The 16,195-nt window shown below is 43.5% G+C and overlaps 1 protein-coding gene and 1 long non-coding RNA gene across 50 annotated transcripts in view; one reads left to right on the top strand and one right to left on the bottom strand.

Annotated features, from left to right (window-relative positions):
* Positions 1-2,502: 2,502 nt before the first annotated feature.
* LOC148001291 (uncharacterized) lies at positions 2,503-4,057 on the bottom strand. Its single transcript, XR_015636975.1, has 2 exons — positions 3,164-4,057; positions 2,503-2,718 (listed from the first exon to the last, which is right to left on the bottom strand). It is a non-coding gene; the product is annotated as an uncharacterized LOC148001291 (long non-coding RNA).
* The window catches only part of Adgrl3 (adhesion G protein-coupled receptor L3), a 781,670-nt gene continuing 768,636 nt past the window's right edge, over positions 3,162-16,195 (top strand). For 42 of the 49 annotated variants that reach the window (XM_087582192.1, XM_087582189.1, XM_087582185.1 and 39 more), the window contains exon 1: positions 3,162-4,763. The gene's annotated coding sequence lies outside the window, so the exon portion shown is untranslated. 49 annotated transcript variants of the gene reach the window in all.

Below are 16,195 nucleotides of genomic sequence, written 5' to 3'. Positions count from 1 at the left end.
TTGTCCCACGACTTCCTCATGGTATACCTTTTTGTATGTTGCATTTTCATTGGCAGAAACTATTTCCTAATGCTCACTGACTATTTCTCTATATTCTGTACACCCAGTTTTTCAATGTTTTAAATGAAATTTTATGATGTTCAACACTTTGTCTTATTTATTGATTTGCAAAGAACCCTTGGGTCAGGAAAGTTTAATAGTTATAACGATATTTTAAATTTTTCTTTTCCTAATTAGGTATTCTGATTTTTAAAATTTTGAATTTCTTTTCATTTGGTTACTATTGATTTGCTTCAGACTAAATATCAGGTGAGCCAATTTTTTCCAGCATTCTACAGTAAATGACTCAAAGGCACCATCCGAGTGTGCCTGGAGCTACTGTGTGTAGAGTGTCTGTGCTCCTAAGTAATCTGCTTTTCTCTCTTCTCCAACAAGAAGGAGCTCAGAATAATTGGGTAGGGAAAAAAAGTACTGGACTTACTTTGTTCTTCTAAAAGACTCAGCTGAGAAAGTATTGGTATAGATTTCCTAGCTGGGGTGAGAGGTTTAATCAAACATAGAAGTCTATGTTCATCATATCAAAAGTGACTTGGAAGTAGAATTTGAGCTAAAAATATGGATAACTTCTGGAAACAGTGCAATTTGGCACGCAGTTAAACTACACATGCAATCAATTCTCCTACTTGCATTGTGTTTAAAAACTGTTTTTACTTACCGTTTTCCTTTCCTCCCATCACCAGTATGATCTTTGAAATTCTTTGTTTATTTTTTATTCAAGTCCTCTTGTAGGAACCATCTTTAATTATGTGTTCAAGGGTCTATCCCTAGTTTTCAGGTGAGGTGTTCCACACTTTGATAAACACATTGCTTATAGACCCCTTAGCCATACCTATAAATTATTTATATCTTTCTACTGTCATCACTAATAATATGTACTTTCTTTGATTTACTTCATATCTTGTACATTTAAAAATATACTTCTATTATTGTTTTCTAAATATTCCCTTGAAGAAGGTGGTAAATAGGAACTGAGTTGTTTCCCTCTTGGCTCCTTTACAACTAAGAGTCTCTTGTCACAGTATGCTGGTCTATTCTTTGTGAAGCTATTTGTTTAAGCTACAAGTGAGTCCAGATGTCAATTTGTCTTTAAGTACCCATGGGAGCTTGTAGCTGCCCTGTATTAAGGAAATCCAAGCAGCCATATTTGATTGAGCCTGTGAAAATCTACTTGGTCAGAATTCAACCATTAAATCTCCTGCTTTCTATTCCCCCACTCCCAAATAAATTACTAGATAAACAAAGAAGAAATAGTATGTAGGATATTATTTCCTAATATCTCCTATTAAAGCTCGGAATTCACCTCTCAGATAGTTCTTACAATGTGAGAAGATACAGGGACAAGCAGCTATTTGTTTGAAAGGAGCCTGAAATAAGCAGGAGGAAATGTGTGCTGTGGTAGAGGGAACCAGTAAAGTGCTGTGCTAGTTAGCTGCTTAATCACATTTTCCTTCTTGTGACAGCATACCTAGAAAAGTAACCTCATGGGAGGGACGTTCATTTTGGCTTACAGTTTTGCAGACCTCGGTCTGTGCCTACTTGGCTGTGTTGTTTTGGTATCTATGGTACAAAGCAATACCCGTGATTGTATGACAAAGCAAAGCTGTTCACCTCAGTGAGTGGGAAATAGAATTCAGGGTACAAAGGCGGGGTTCCCTATAGCCTCTACAAAGTTCCATCTTCACTGTTCTAACATCCTTAGAGCAGGCCCAACCTCTTAAATGATGTACTACCCCACAAAATTATCAGTGGCTGAGGACCAGCCTTTAACATCAAGACCTTTGGAGAACACTTAGGATCCAAGTGGACAAGATAATGGCTATGGTGTGTATAACACACATCCTATGTTTCAAAAGCACATTTTTTTTCTTCACCTTGGGACAGTTAAGTAAAGGGTTCTTTGAAAATCTGGCAGGTGAGTAGAGCTTTGACAAAGGAATGCAATTCATTCTTGTGGAAGGGATGGTGAGCTAATTATGCTGACAGTTGGGTTTAGAGATCTGCTGGGGCCTTAGTTACCACCTTGCAATTTCCCATAGGCTATTGGATCCTTATGACACTATATAGCCTCATTCAACTTGACAGACCCGAATAGGAATGTGATGTACCTGTCGGGTTCACACAATAATTCTTAGTCACTAGACTATGCTTATATAGAAACTACTTCCTTTAGTCATTGAACCGGTAAAATGTTTTAGGAGAAAGAAAGAAAAAAGAGAGAGAGAGAGAGAGAGAGAGAGAGAGAGAGAGAGAGAGAGAGAGAGAGAGGAGGGAGGGAGGGAGGGAGGGAAGGAAGGAAGGAAGGAAGGAAGGAAGGAAGGAAGGAAGGAAGACACACTGAACAATTTCATTTACAAAAGCATCCCAAAGAGGTACAATTAATTGACGAAGGTCACTTGAGCAAACTTTATGGTAACAAAAGGCATAGACCTAGAACCAAGACAGTTTTCTCTATCCTTCATGGTGATTTTTATTGATGTGAAATCAAAATCATCGAGTCTCTAGGTCCCATATTTTTTTCCGGAGGGGGGGGGATGTACTTTCGATTTTGCAATGAACTTGTACACTGAGGTAAGTTTCAAGAAACATAAAATGCACCCAAAGGCAGGCAATGCTTTAGAAGTCAGCTCCCGCATAAAGAACACGTGGAGTAATCTGCACCTGAAAAAAAAAGAAAAAAGACACTGGCAGAACTCCCAGCCTGGTACCTCATTCACCTACAGGAGAGTGGGGGAGGAGAACCGGAGGGAGGCAGGGAGAGTGAAGAGATTGAGTGCAGAGAGAAGGGGTGGTGGGAGTGAGTGGAAAGGGAGAGCGGATAAAGAGAGAGGAAACCAGAGGAGAGAGGAGAGAGAGAAAGAGATAAAGGCATGCTCCTACCCAGGAGAGAGGTACCCTTTGTCTGACAAACCCTGCAAGGGAAGCCTCCCTTAGCCGCCCCGCGCTTCCCATCTCCAAGATTCTGCGGAGCGGCTAGGTGGAGCCCGCGCCCGCGGAGCCCTCGCGGACTCCAGATCCGGGTTTTGCTAGCCGCCCCTTTCCCGGCCTGGAGCCCCCCTCCCCGGTCCTGGGAGCCCTCCTGCCCGTCACCCCGCCGGTGGCTCACTCCGGCCTCGGCTGCCTTGGCCGCTGTGCGCACGCTGCCTGTCTGCGGGCGCGATCGCCCCCTCCGCTCGCTCGGCCCGCTGCGCTCGCTCCAGTTCCCAGGAGCGGAGATGCAGATGGCACGGCAGGGCCGGGAGGGCGAAGCCGCCACCGCTACCTCTGCCGCCGCCGCCGCCGCCGCCGCCGCTGGCATCTCGCGGACTGCGCGCTGCCTCCGCTCCCGCAGCTGCTGCTGCTGCTGCCGCCGCCACCGCCTGTGACTCGCCCCCCCTCCCCTTTCTTTCTTCTCTCTCTTTTATTTATTTATTTATTTCCTTGGCCTCGGTCCTCTTCCTCCGGGTGTGCGCGCTCGGGCTCCACGGTGTGCTGTGGCAGGAGCTCGCCCGTGTGTGTGTGCGCGCGGGGAAGAGCGTGTGCGTGTCTGGAGGGCGCCCCGAGCCCCAGTGGCTCCGGTGGGGGAGTCAAGAAGAGGAAAAAAAAATAAAATAAAAAAAAAAAAAAAAAAGAGGACTGAAGCCGGCGGCCGAGGAGGTTGGCAGTGACGGCGTCGGCTCGGAGCCCGGGCTGGGCGATGAAGCTCCCGTATGCCCGAAGCTACCCGGCACGGCCGGCGAGCTGATCCGCGACCACCGAAGCTCGGGGCTCGCCACCCGCGGCAGGCACGCAGCCCTCGGCGGCCCGGCGCCCGCTCTGCCGGCGCGTCCACGCCGTACACCCGGCAAGGAGTTTGCGCGGCTCGCGCCTGGGCTCTCGGAGCGGGTTGCGGGCGGCAGAGCGGACCCTCTACTGCCGGAGCACCTCGGGGGCAGCAGGAGGAGGACGGCGAGGAGGGCTGGGCGGAGAAGCTACTACTGGTCCTCGCGGCTGCCCCTACCTATCCCCTCCCTCCCGCTCGGAGGCGGAAAGGGGAGGACGAGGAAGAAGAAGAAAAAGAAAGAGAAGGGGGGTGGGGTGGGAGAACTGGATATAAAGATCGGCTGCGGGGGGGGGATGGTGGAAGATTTTTGGTCTCCTCAGCAGCGGCTTTTCTTGCGGCGGCGGCGGCGGCGGCGGCTGCAGGAGGAGGGAAAGCAGCTCTAGCTATGACTGCCGCATGTTAATAGCTCCCGCTTGGGTCCACCGGCTGCAGCGAGAGACACAGCCTGACTCCGAAGTTGTGCAACTGTGCCCTGAGAGAGACATTTGAACCCTCCTTCTCTTTGCTCCGCTTTTGCCCCCTGGGGCGTGTGAAGCGAGGAAACGTACAGGAAGACTTGCTTTGGCTTTCCCGGCTTCCCCTTTCTCCATGGCTGTGTAGAAGAAGAAAGGAAAAGAGACACTTTTTGTTGTTTCTTTGACTGGGGTCTCCACCCTCCTGTCGTCTCTGCGTTTTGATTATCATTCGTTGCTTGGTGTGACTGGGGTATCTACAGTGGGACAGGTCCATCTTTTTTTCTGTTTTCTTTTTCTTTCTTTCTTCTTCTTTTTTTTATTTCTTCTTCTTTTTTTTTTTTTTTTTTTTTTTGCCCCGGGGCTCAATGGATGGATTGTGGAAAACTGCACCGGGTTGCAGGTTGTTGAGCAACTGATGGGACCATCTCAGGGACCAGCGGTTACGAAAGGTAATTTATTCCTTGCACTCTTCATAATTGTGGTCGCCCTGGTCGGGCGCAGGCGGAGGCATCCGATGGGCGGGCAACCGAGGGGGTGCGGGGTTCACGTACACTCACCCTTCCACTCACACATTCGCCTTCGCACACTCGCCCTCATGCGCACACTCATCTGATCGTGATGCGGGGCGGGAAGGGAGCCTCCTGGCTGGTGGGCGCTGGGGTTTGGCATGGGTTCGAGGTTCTATCAGCTACTGGGCGACCCGGTGACACAGGGAGATGTAGAGGAGAGGAGAACCCGCGTTCTGTCAGTCGCGCAAGCTGGGTGACAGGGAGGAATCCCACCCCGCGCATTTTCCCTCCCCTGTCACCCCAATGCTGTCCTTTGGTCGGGGCAGAAGCAGCCGAGGGGGCGCCTTTCCTCAGCTAGGCTGGAGCAACACTGGACGTGGGAACGGGTTGGAGGATGAACAGGGACCGGGTGAGGAGCGCAGTTCGGGGGTGATGGCGAATGTGGGGTGGTGAGCCTGGCATGATCCTCCCTGGACGCCTGCCTTAGAGCATCCAAGGTGGCTGAGATTGTCCAGGTCGTGCCCCTGAGAAGTGGAACCGTGTTGCCTCCAGACATCTCTCATAGCCGGGCAGTTTTATTTAGACCGGAGTGCCTAGGCTTTGTTGAGCGATTTTAGCTGGAGAAAGCTGTCACTTTCGTGGGTGTCACGGGGTTGAGCTGTTCCGGGAGAGAGCACCCAGTGTAGAAAGGATGTTCAATGGGGTCGGGCGGCTGCAGCGCCAGGGTGCGGTGGGCAGAGCAGTGGTGGCCCTGGTGGCGGGTTACAGGTAGGCGAGCTGGCACCTGGGTGCTTCTCTTGGGAGATGGACAGTCTCTGGGCTGAAGTGAAGCGCAAGGACCAGCACTAGACAGCCTCTAGTCCCTGCCGAGAGGAGGCTGCTGAGCATGCCAGACGTCCAGCAGTGCAGCCCTGTGTTTGTAGGGGAAGCTGGCCAGTGGTCCGCGAGCGTGTTATCTGAGTGTCTAGGATCCTGCGCGTTTAGGGTGGCGGGGAGACCTGTGCAGGGATAGGGGAGCTCTTTGAGAGAAGCTTGTTCATAGAAATCGCTTGGGATCTGCTTAGCTGGAAAATCTGGTTTGAGGAGGCCCCAAGGGCCCCCAGTGGGGTTGTGAGGAAGCTGGCGGCAGGTTCCCTCTCCCCTGGAGATCTATGCAATGTTTGGAGTCGCTGGTGCAGCGCTCCACGTATCCCAAATTGGCCTTGATTGGACCTGCTAGAGCAGTCACCTCTCGCAGATTTGCGGTAATCAAGTGTAGCCCGCAGAAACCTTGGTCTCTGGAATGATCTGGCCACATTCTTCGCCCGAATAGAAACGTGTGTTGCTTTTATCGATAGCCAGTGAGTTGGGCAAACTGGAGGCTTGGGAGCCACCTCCCGAGTGTCTCCTCCCTGAGGCTCCCATGGCCCCTGACTGCAGTAGTTAGAGAGAGAACATTGTAAACAACAGTGTAAGCATCTTTGCCACTGTCTTCCTCGGAGCTGAACCTGCTGGTGTCTGTTGTGTTTACTTTCCTGGGTGGATTACTCATTAGGAAGTGTAAGGGCTGCTTGCACCTCTGATTTTATATCCTTGCAGCCAGCTGCCAGAGAAAGAAGACACATAGACTCTGGCGGAAGGGGAAAAAATGCCTTCTGTGTTTTGCTCTGAAGTAAATAGGAGGTCTGCTAATTTTAGTGTCATATGGTCTTGTCATCGCTAGTTAGAGAATGGTGTCGTAGAATCTGCAAGGGATCACTTTAGTGATTTTTTTTTTTTTTGCATTTGGAAAGTCAGCTGCATTTGTCTATGAGATAACAGAGGTTAGGAAGCTCCCTAATTCATTTTTCAGTCTATAATGTACTAAGTGGTCAGCAGTTCTCGCACTCAATTTGTCTGTATGCGCACTACACGTAAAATTGCCAGTTGTTTTCCAGTGTCACCCAAAGAGGATCATTTGTGTAGGAAACAAGAGGATGTTTATGCTGAAATCCCTTCCTTCAGTTGTTTTGTTTTGTGTTTTTTCTCCTTTTAGCAGTGAAGGAACGCGTAACAGATGTACAGAGATAAACACTTCTTAATAAACTTATGCTTGCAAAGATAACTCTTGAAAAATACAATAAGTAAAATATATTGCAATACTTAGTTGTATATTACTTCTGACTACTTTGATGTCTGTGCAAAGTGGGTAGGTTCTAGTTAACTTAAAAACATGTTTTTGTAGAAGTGTCCTTTATTTTTAAGTGTACTTTTATTAAGGTTCTGACCATAAGACATAGGTTACAAAGGACAAGTACTGGATCATTCACTCATGCCTAATTTTGATTAAGTTATACTTTATAAAATATTTATAGGAGATATTATACATGACCATGACCATTATAAAAAAAAAACAACTTAGATTTATGATTTCGCCCCTAGAGTCTTGCTTCCTATGGTTTTTTTTTCTTCCTTTCTGGGGGGTTTCTGTGAAAGTTTCTGTACTTGCAAACATTTCTGAGGATGGTAGAATACTTCCTCTCCACTTTTAGCAGTTTGCAACCCAGTGATTTACAGTCTTTACCCTGGAAGATACCATCAGATCTGTTCTGTTTCCTAGCAGCGTGCGTTTCCTAGCAATCGTGCATTCCACAGGTCCTGATGTCTGTCAATGTATTGCGCTGTCTTTAACCAAAGGTGCACATGTCAAGAGCATTTGCATGCCATTCCTTAGCACTTGTCTCCACCAAACATCCAGTAATCTGTTCCTCTGGAGTCTGTGGTGTATGGCGGAGTGGGCTCCATTCACTTACCCAGAGTAGAGTACAAAGGTTTATGTGAACTATTTGATTTCTTGAGATGGAGATGATGGGCTATATCAGGGATCCTTGGCCAGAAGAGTGATAAGCCAGCCTGAGATTTATCAGCTTGGAAAATGCTTTTGCTGTCTCCGTTTCAGTAGCTCAGTATGAAGATCACGCCTCACATTGAAAACCCTGCTTAAAAATATGAATGGGAGGTCATTCTGAAATCGCTTTCTTAATATTCTCCATGCAGTTTGCAGATCCCGCCTCCCACACCCTTTGAGGGAATCATGGTCAGTGTGGGACTTACTGGCTCCAGCTATGGGGCCTGGCATTGATTCTAGTATCCAGCAACAGGCAACATTTTTATGGACTTGATTTACCTTCGATTCATAAGAGCTAGAGCCTAAAATTCATAAGTAGTAGATTAAAAATGACTGTAAGATCACAAAGATTGAACTTAGTCAAATCATAATGCAAAAGTAAATTCTTTACAGTTTTGAAAGGGGCCACTTTACAGTTTGGTTGAAACTCTTCAGGGGGCTGTCAAATGAAAAGGACAGTTACTGCTAAAAGGAGGGCTTTCTGCTTCAGAAATCAGCAAGGAAAAACAAGTGTGATTTTTGGATTTAGGATCATGCACTGATTCTGAGAAATGCTGAGATGGATTGAGTGGTGCTAAGAGTGGTTGGGAGGAGAGGAAGCTGAGCTTTTCCTAAGTCTCACGAATGGCTCTTTTGCCTTTGATTCCTTAAATTTGCATCACATTCAAAATCTTCCCTTGATCACTTAGGGTAGGTTGAAGACACAGTGTAACTTACCCTTTGTTTGCCTGTTAGGCTGCACATGGTCTTCAAGGATTGTTGCATTTCATTTGTTACTTTTTATTGTATGCAAATACATTTAGTTAAAGAATGCTTCACTTTATAAGACAAAAGCAGTCAAATATAAAGGCATTCGGGTACTTTGTTTATTTGTTTGTTATCTCAGGCATACACACAATCACGTTTGCTATGGGTGCATGTATGTGGTTATGGAGATTTTTAATTCTTACAAAGAAAACTACTATTACATTCATTGTGAACTTGATACTGATATATATATATATACATATATATATATATATATGATAAGCTAGTATAACATTAGTAATTCCTATGCTCTGTAGCCTCCTTTCCACCTCAAAATGTGCTTAATAATTCTCCTGGCCTGGGAAAAAAGTCAATTTAATTCTACTTCATAAGTAAAATAAGTGTAATGTTTTGTTTGGAATTGTGAAATGTACTCTTTTATTGATAAACACATAATGTAAAAACATGTCATACGTTGTCTTACTCTGAGATGATGGAATTCCATTTATTTTGGGGGGTGGGTGATGTTCTGTCTATATTTCACCATTGCAGAGTACTTTAAGCCGTCTTTTCTTCTTTCCTTTTTTCTTTTTTTCCCTCCCCTTGTGGTAGAAATTGAACCTAGTGCTTCGAGTATGCCAGCCAGTGCCCTACCACTGGGCTATACTCCCAGCCCCCAGAGTCTATAAATATTAATAAAGAAATTATTCAAGTCTTGATATGTCCTATTGACATTTTAAAAAGAAATGTAATGCTAATGTTAATGAATGTCTTCATAAGAGAAAGCACAGACCAATGAAGTTAAAATTCTGGCCTATATTATTCAAAAGTTTAAATGGAAGAGTGGCGATGGCAATGCATTTCATATTGAAAACTGTGTTTGCCATGGAGAAATAAATCATCCGGCTGACAGCACCTGTCTTGTGAGATTTGCAGTTCAGTTGTTGTGTAGAGCTAAGAATGTTCTTAAACCAGTACTCTGTTTCTGGGAACTCAAGGACTGAGAGAGCCCTTCACAGATCTGCCAAGTGAAAAGCAAATTTAATAGTCATCCTTCCGCATCACTTGCCTTTGCTCTCCCTTTAAAACGTGTACTCTGGAGAGTTCCAGAATATGTGCAGATCATGATGACATCACTGTTCTGTTGGCATATGTTGTCATGTGCACACGTGGTTTTCTGCCTTTTATGAAACTTCCAGTTTTCTAATGGATAAGAATTATATGTTGTTATGATCTCAGAGAGTAGACTCAAAAAACACTTTATGCCGTCCCTCTTAAAGTATATAAAGAAAGGACTATAACAGAAACTTACGACCTCTCAAACTTTCCCTGGATCTGCCTTCTTTACACATAAATGTCACCCATATGACCATAGCAGGGAACATCTTGAAGTATGATGAAGTAGAGTCCAAAAACAGGAGCAGGACGGAGATCCTGTATTATCAGTTCCTCAGCATCTTGATTATTGGTTCCCTCAACACGCTGTGGAGAACTTGATGTTCAATGTTTTGGTCATCACGTAGACCTCCAGGAAGACCTGCTGACTGCCATTTGGTTTCCTACAGAGGAACCAAGAAAAAAATTAAATCTATTCATGAGGTACAGCCCTTTCACTTAGAAAGGCAAAATGGTGTGCAGATAAAGAGAACCCCCGTGCCTGCCTAGGTTTTGAGATGTTATTTGACTTGGGGAAAGATAGTTGATCTCACTGTGTCTCAGTTTCCTACTTTTTTCTGATGGGAGTGGGAGCTGTATTACATTCACAGACTGTTGTGAAAACATAACAGGCAAATATGCTGAAAGATTGGAAAACAGATTCAGGAACCCAGTAATAATAAATAGTCAAGGACTGCTGTCTTGATCACTCTCATCATCATCATTATCATCCCCATTAATACTGGATCTCCCAAGAGTCCTAGGAAACGTTAATCAACTCCCTATGTGATTCGATATGCAGTCATGTTTCACATCACTACTTCAGAGTGTGCATTAAAATCCCCGTGACACTTAAAACTTTCATGGGAAGGGTAGGTAATCCTCACCTTACTCTTTCAACTCATGGAGGGTTGAGGGCAAAATTTTTTATACGAAAAATTAATAGAACACCTTTGTCAGTTTGAGCTAAGGTTGAAGTTGGATAGTGTGAATGCTCAATTAAAACTATTTTCAAAGACCCTAATTGAATATTTATGCATCTTGGGAATTATTAGGGAGGAAATCACTTTTCTGAAGTGATATCAAGACGACTCACTACACACTTAATCTGTTAATCACTACCTAAGCACCACAACAGGCCATTTCAGTGAAAAGAATCCTTGGGGTAATTATATCCTTTAGTTCCCTCTGTATATGAGTGGCTGAAATGCCTAGCTACTGGTGAAAGAGGCTTTGCATACAAATTAGCTTGACTAGGTGCTAAAGTTTAGCAGGAGAACTCTAGTCCTTGTGAATCAAGTTTTTGGACAAGTTTGAAAGCGGTGTGGATAGATGTACAGACTATACACATTTTTGCGTGTTTTCCATGGATCTCTCTAAGTCTGGAATCAGGCCTCTCACTGTGAGCAGCCTAAACACTTGGGTTGAGGCTTTCACAGTTTTACAGAAACGAAGTCATCCTGCTAAATAGGCAGGGCTAAAAACTGTTTCCTATGAGCTTTTCAGATGCAGCCTTTGCCCGACTATGCTCTCCAACGCCTTCAGGTCCTACCTCCACCATCTCTGCCTGAGGAAATAAAGGTGGTAAATCCACCCTGCTGGTTGGGCAAGAAAAATAAGTAAATAGAAAAGTATCTGCTCTCTGCTTAAGGGAGCATTAGACTCTTGGTACCTGACACTACAGTCACAGTGTTCTGAGAAATGTCCTTGAGTACAATCATTAACAAAACTTAGCTAAATCAAATATCATTTATTTAATTGAAGAGTTCTTGATGAGCTACGAAAATCAATAGCATTTTATTAAGCAGTTAAGAAATGTTTGGGGTTGAGTGTTGGTCTCACTGTTCTTTCTTTCATCTCGTCTTCGTCAACCATTTAAATATCCATTGCTGAGGGCTCCTATTCAACTAAAACATGTTAAGTTCTACTACTAATTCTTCATCAAAAAATAATCCTGACAGGGGAAAAAAAGTCTTGTTGACATCCACCTAGCGCTCTGGCTGAAGACTGATTTTAAATCATGAAAATAACCATTTAGCTTAAGACACTTCAAGTGAAACAGCAGAGCTTCTTTGCACAGGGTGTCAACAGCTCTTTAAGTGCCTCAGTGTTGTAACCAAATCAAGTCATCATCCACTTCCAAAATTTACAGATTTCCATGCCTTTGAAAGATTTATAACCCCAAAGTACAAGTACTCATAAGATTGCTATACATGAATTATGCAAAGGAAACCTTACAATTCTGAATCCAAAAATTGCCTTAAAGACTAGAAGTATTGAAAGGCCTATAAATAAGTTTAGAATTGAGAATGAACATCTGTATTCCAGTGACAGTTGGTAATGAGTCAGTCTCTCTCTCTCTCTCTCTCTCTCTCTCTCTCTCTCTCTCTCTCTCTCTCCCCTTCCCTTTCCCTTCCCTTCCCCTTCCTTCCTTCCTTCCTTCCTTCCTTCCTTCCTTCCTTCCTTCCTTCCTTCCTCTCTTTCGCGTGACTCTTTTACTTGTCTAATTTGTAGGTAAAGAAGGGGAATCTATAATGTAGCATTTGAGAAAATTAACAGCAATAACAACGAAGGCCTGAATGTTGAACCGCTGACTTGCTAAGCTGCAGCACACTTAAGTATCTGAAAGTATGACTCAAGAAAATAAAAGCCAAGTTAAAAAAACAGGACAAAACAAAGCACCCCCCTCCCCAGCCCCTTCTGTTTGATCAGCCCATGTTGGTGTTTATGCATCCCGCAGAGGCAGAGTGTGTTACTATTCAAGGCAGCCCCCAGTGGCTCACGGTAGCCTGAGCCTATGAGAATGGGGTGAGACTCAGCCCAGTTTTTGATGTTATGCTCGGGTGGATAACTTGAATACTAAAATGCATTCCATTGACAGCTGACCCTGTGAGAGGGTTTTCAACAGTCTCCTGTTTTGTTTTGGTTTGGTTTCATTCTCCCTTCCTTTCCTCAAAGCACTTCCAAATAAAGACTTTTGCTTCAGAGGAAATAGGCCTGACTGATGGTCATCTTTCTGCATGAGATTTGATTTCTGACTGGCAAGGGAGGTCTCAGTTGATTTACATGAGCATTTTCTTTCCTTCAAATTTTCAGTGTTCTTGATTTGTCAAAGGCTAATGGGTTGTTTGAACCTTGACTCAGAATACTGATCATGACTTCAAGGAATGGACAAAGAACCTATTGAGAAATAGTTTTGGTTAACACAAGGCATGTGCGTATCCATTGCTTTTCTTCTTTATAGTGGCTTAAAACTTCAATAGATGTTTTCTAGAGAGTTTTAATTCTATTAAATACAGTTGTCTATGGGAGAGAACTGAAGCAACTATTTCCCTTTACAACAACACACAGTCATTATAGTGTAGGAAAAGAGTTCAGCTAAGTGTCCTTATCGAATTAAACAACTTTGTCCATGACAATGAAGTATTTATCAGTCACTCTGAAATGATGAGACTTTTATAATATCTCAGTTGTCATGTTTCATTACATTTAACTTCATTACATGATGTGACATTTATTACTTTTTTCTCTTAATTGCAAGGACACTCCAACTTAGCTTTAGGCTGAAATGATTCATTTATTGGGAGGTTACTGTAATTTTAGATACAACTTTTGGAGGGAAGGATGGAGGTTTACCAAAATCAGTACATTTTAGAATGTCTAGGGCCAGTGGTCATTTGTAAGCCCCTAACTATATTTCCACATGCCCTCCACTGCAATGTTTAGAAGCTTTGATTTCTGCCACAGGTAAAATTCAATACTTAGATTTTATAGGTGTTCTCTATAGCTTGAGTAGTATCTATAAACAGAAGTCGCCACATCTGAACCACTTTTTCTTCTTAAAATTCAAAACTCACTAAACTGACAAACACGAAGCCATGGTAGAAAGGTCTTCATCTGACATTAAATGCAAGGCCATGTAATAAAAATTCACATTCAGACAATGTGGATAGGGTACCTTGGAAGCATGATTGAATTTCATGTTTACCCTTGGATATCATTTCAGGATTCCTCACTACATACATGCAGATTTTAAACAAACAACAGGCAAATATTCGCAAGGCAGAGCAGGTCTGACCACATCTGTGTATCAGTAAAGCAGAGTGAGCCAGGATGTTCCATTTCCTCTGTGGATGGAAAGATTATTAAATCAGAGGGAAGGCTCGATTGAAACCATACAGTTTTCCACAGAATAAAGTACCTATCATCTGAATGTACACTATAGTGACCAGTTGTTAACTGATGGAAAAAAAATTGGAAAACTGGCTAGGAAAACCATTAATTGTAAGTAGTCAGAGTCACCTTGGACATACATACTATACCCGGAACACGCAATAAGGTCATGCAAATCATGGGTTAGAAATTTTCATCTTTTGTTCAGAAACACCTGCTGTTGCTGAAACTGTATCACAGGCCATCCAGGTTTTGCATTCTGTGAAAACCCATTAAACACTGAAAGGCATCACTTACAGAAGAAGTGTGGTCTTTTTTTCCTTCGGTGGTTGAGTTGCTGTGGAGTCCGAAGGGCAAACTGAACTCAGGCTTCTTCAGAATGCTGGCTTCCTCTCATATATTTTTAGCCTTGTAGAGAACAGTGCTGTTCTTACAGGCTTTAGCTAGATTAGACAGAAACTGAGTACAACACCCATGTGAGCGGAGCTACCCAGATGTCTCATCACACAGCAAATACCTGGGGCAGAATTAACTCACGTTGGAGTTCTACCAGTGAAGTCAGAGTATTTTTACAAAGAGGAGCACGTAGTGATTCCTGACTGGAGACAGCATGGAGGAAATGGTTATCCTGACAGAAACTGCACAAACAAAATTATGCTTGGCGGATAAACAACGCACAAAATAAATGCAAACAGAAGCAAAAGAAGGACCAGTATGCCTTTATGGATATGTATCTATCCATCTGTTTGAGAATCTACACTGGCTAGTACATTCATGACAGACTTGAGGTGGAAGTACATGTTTATTTGAGTAAACCTTCTGTTTAGAGACAGACTCTTCAAATGTATAGAAATTGGGATGTTTCAGATAATTGGGGCTACGTAACTTCATCCTCATGCAATGGCTCAAAGAGATTTTACCTAGGGATATCTAATCCTAAGGTTTCTAAATGACAGATATCCGATGTGTCAAAGCCTGAGGTAAAGTGGCGCTCTAAGGTATTGCTTAGAGGAGTGTAGGGTGGTAGGTTTATTGATATTTTTCTATATGTATATGAATATGTGTAGGTGGCTATGCCTAGCTGAGTGTGAATGTAATGTGTGATGATACGTGAGTTTCTGTGTACTATGTGAGTGGAGGAGCCATAAGTAGAGGACATAAGAAAGCATCAAATCGCCTAGAACTGAAGTTACATTTGATTACAGACCACCAGGTGAGTTCTGGGAGCCAAATCCAGATCCTAGGAGAGCAATAAGCATGCTTAACTACTGAGTCCTCTCTCTAGCCCCCAACTTATTTTTGTGATATTCTGATGCTGTCTCATTTGAGCCTCCAGCATGCTAATTTGGCTAGACTAGCTGGCTGGTGAGCCATTAATATCCCCTGGTCTCTGTCACCTCAGTGGTTACATGATAGGCTCATAGCCACTTGTGCAAAGCACTTTTGAGATGGTGCCATCCACCCAGATTTTAGTGCTTTTCTGGTTAACTTCCTAGTTCGGGCTGGCTTTGAACACTTGATTGTTTACCCTCGACATCCCTTTTCTAGGCATTTGCCTCCATGGATAGCTTGCTCTTTTCTTTATTTAAATTGGAAAGCTATGCTATTTTTATTTTTATTTTTATTTTCGCATTAGCAGTGTAAGTAGTAACATAGGAAGACAATTTAGGAGAAATCTTAAAGGTTAATAGAAGTTTAATTAGAAGAACTCCCTGGAATAGGGCCTTGCCTTATTGCTATAGGACCCTAAAGAAGAAAGAACATTAGAAATCACTATGCTATCAACATTATTTGGTGATTTGGTGGTATTAAGGAAATTTTGAAAGCATTTTTTGGTGCATTTGATTAAATGTGTGATTTGATCTTGGTGAAACAGCCTGCTGGGCTCTAGACAGTAGTGTTCAGAAATGAAGTTTGTTCCGAGCCTCTGAGCAGACATTTATTCAATGAGACCTTTCCTGAATAATGGCCGACAGTGAGAAAGCCGTTGTGTGCCTGGGTGTCTTCTTTCCTGTGTTTTCTTCCTGGCATTTGGGGCTGAGACAGAGCAACAGCAGCGCAAAACGTAATGGGACATGAATGAAGGCCTCAGGTTTATAAATGAGGCATTAGCCCACTTTATTATAAATGGGGGACACTCTCCGAAAGGTCACAATGTCAGTGTCAGAGGACACTCCTTGCCCTTCTTTATGGGTGTTAGTGTGCACTATCGTTTCTGTGGGTTTCCTTTATGCTTTTCAGGGGTATCTCATTGAGTTCCAGTAATTCTGAGGTTTGAATTTTATTTATTCATCCTCACGGTACCATATTGCATGTTTTGAAGATCATATTTAAATGATATTTTATGATTGCAGAACATAATCAACTCTGAGCACGGGTAACATTAGTATTAAGGCAAAAACCCCTTAATATGTCAATATTGTTTGTCTTA

Source organism: Rattus norvegicus, chromosome 14, assembly GCF_021556685.1.
Source record: "Rattus norvegicus strain SHRSP/BbbUtx chromosome 14, alternate assembly SHRSP_T2T, whole genome shotgun sequence".
In the NCBI taxonomy this organism is placed as follows: Eukaryota; Metazoa; Chordata; class Mammalia; order Rodentia; family Muridae; genus Rattus; species Rattus norvegicus.
Note: the sequence above shows the minus strand (reverse complement) of the source record. Positions and strands in the feature narration are given on the sequence as shown.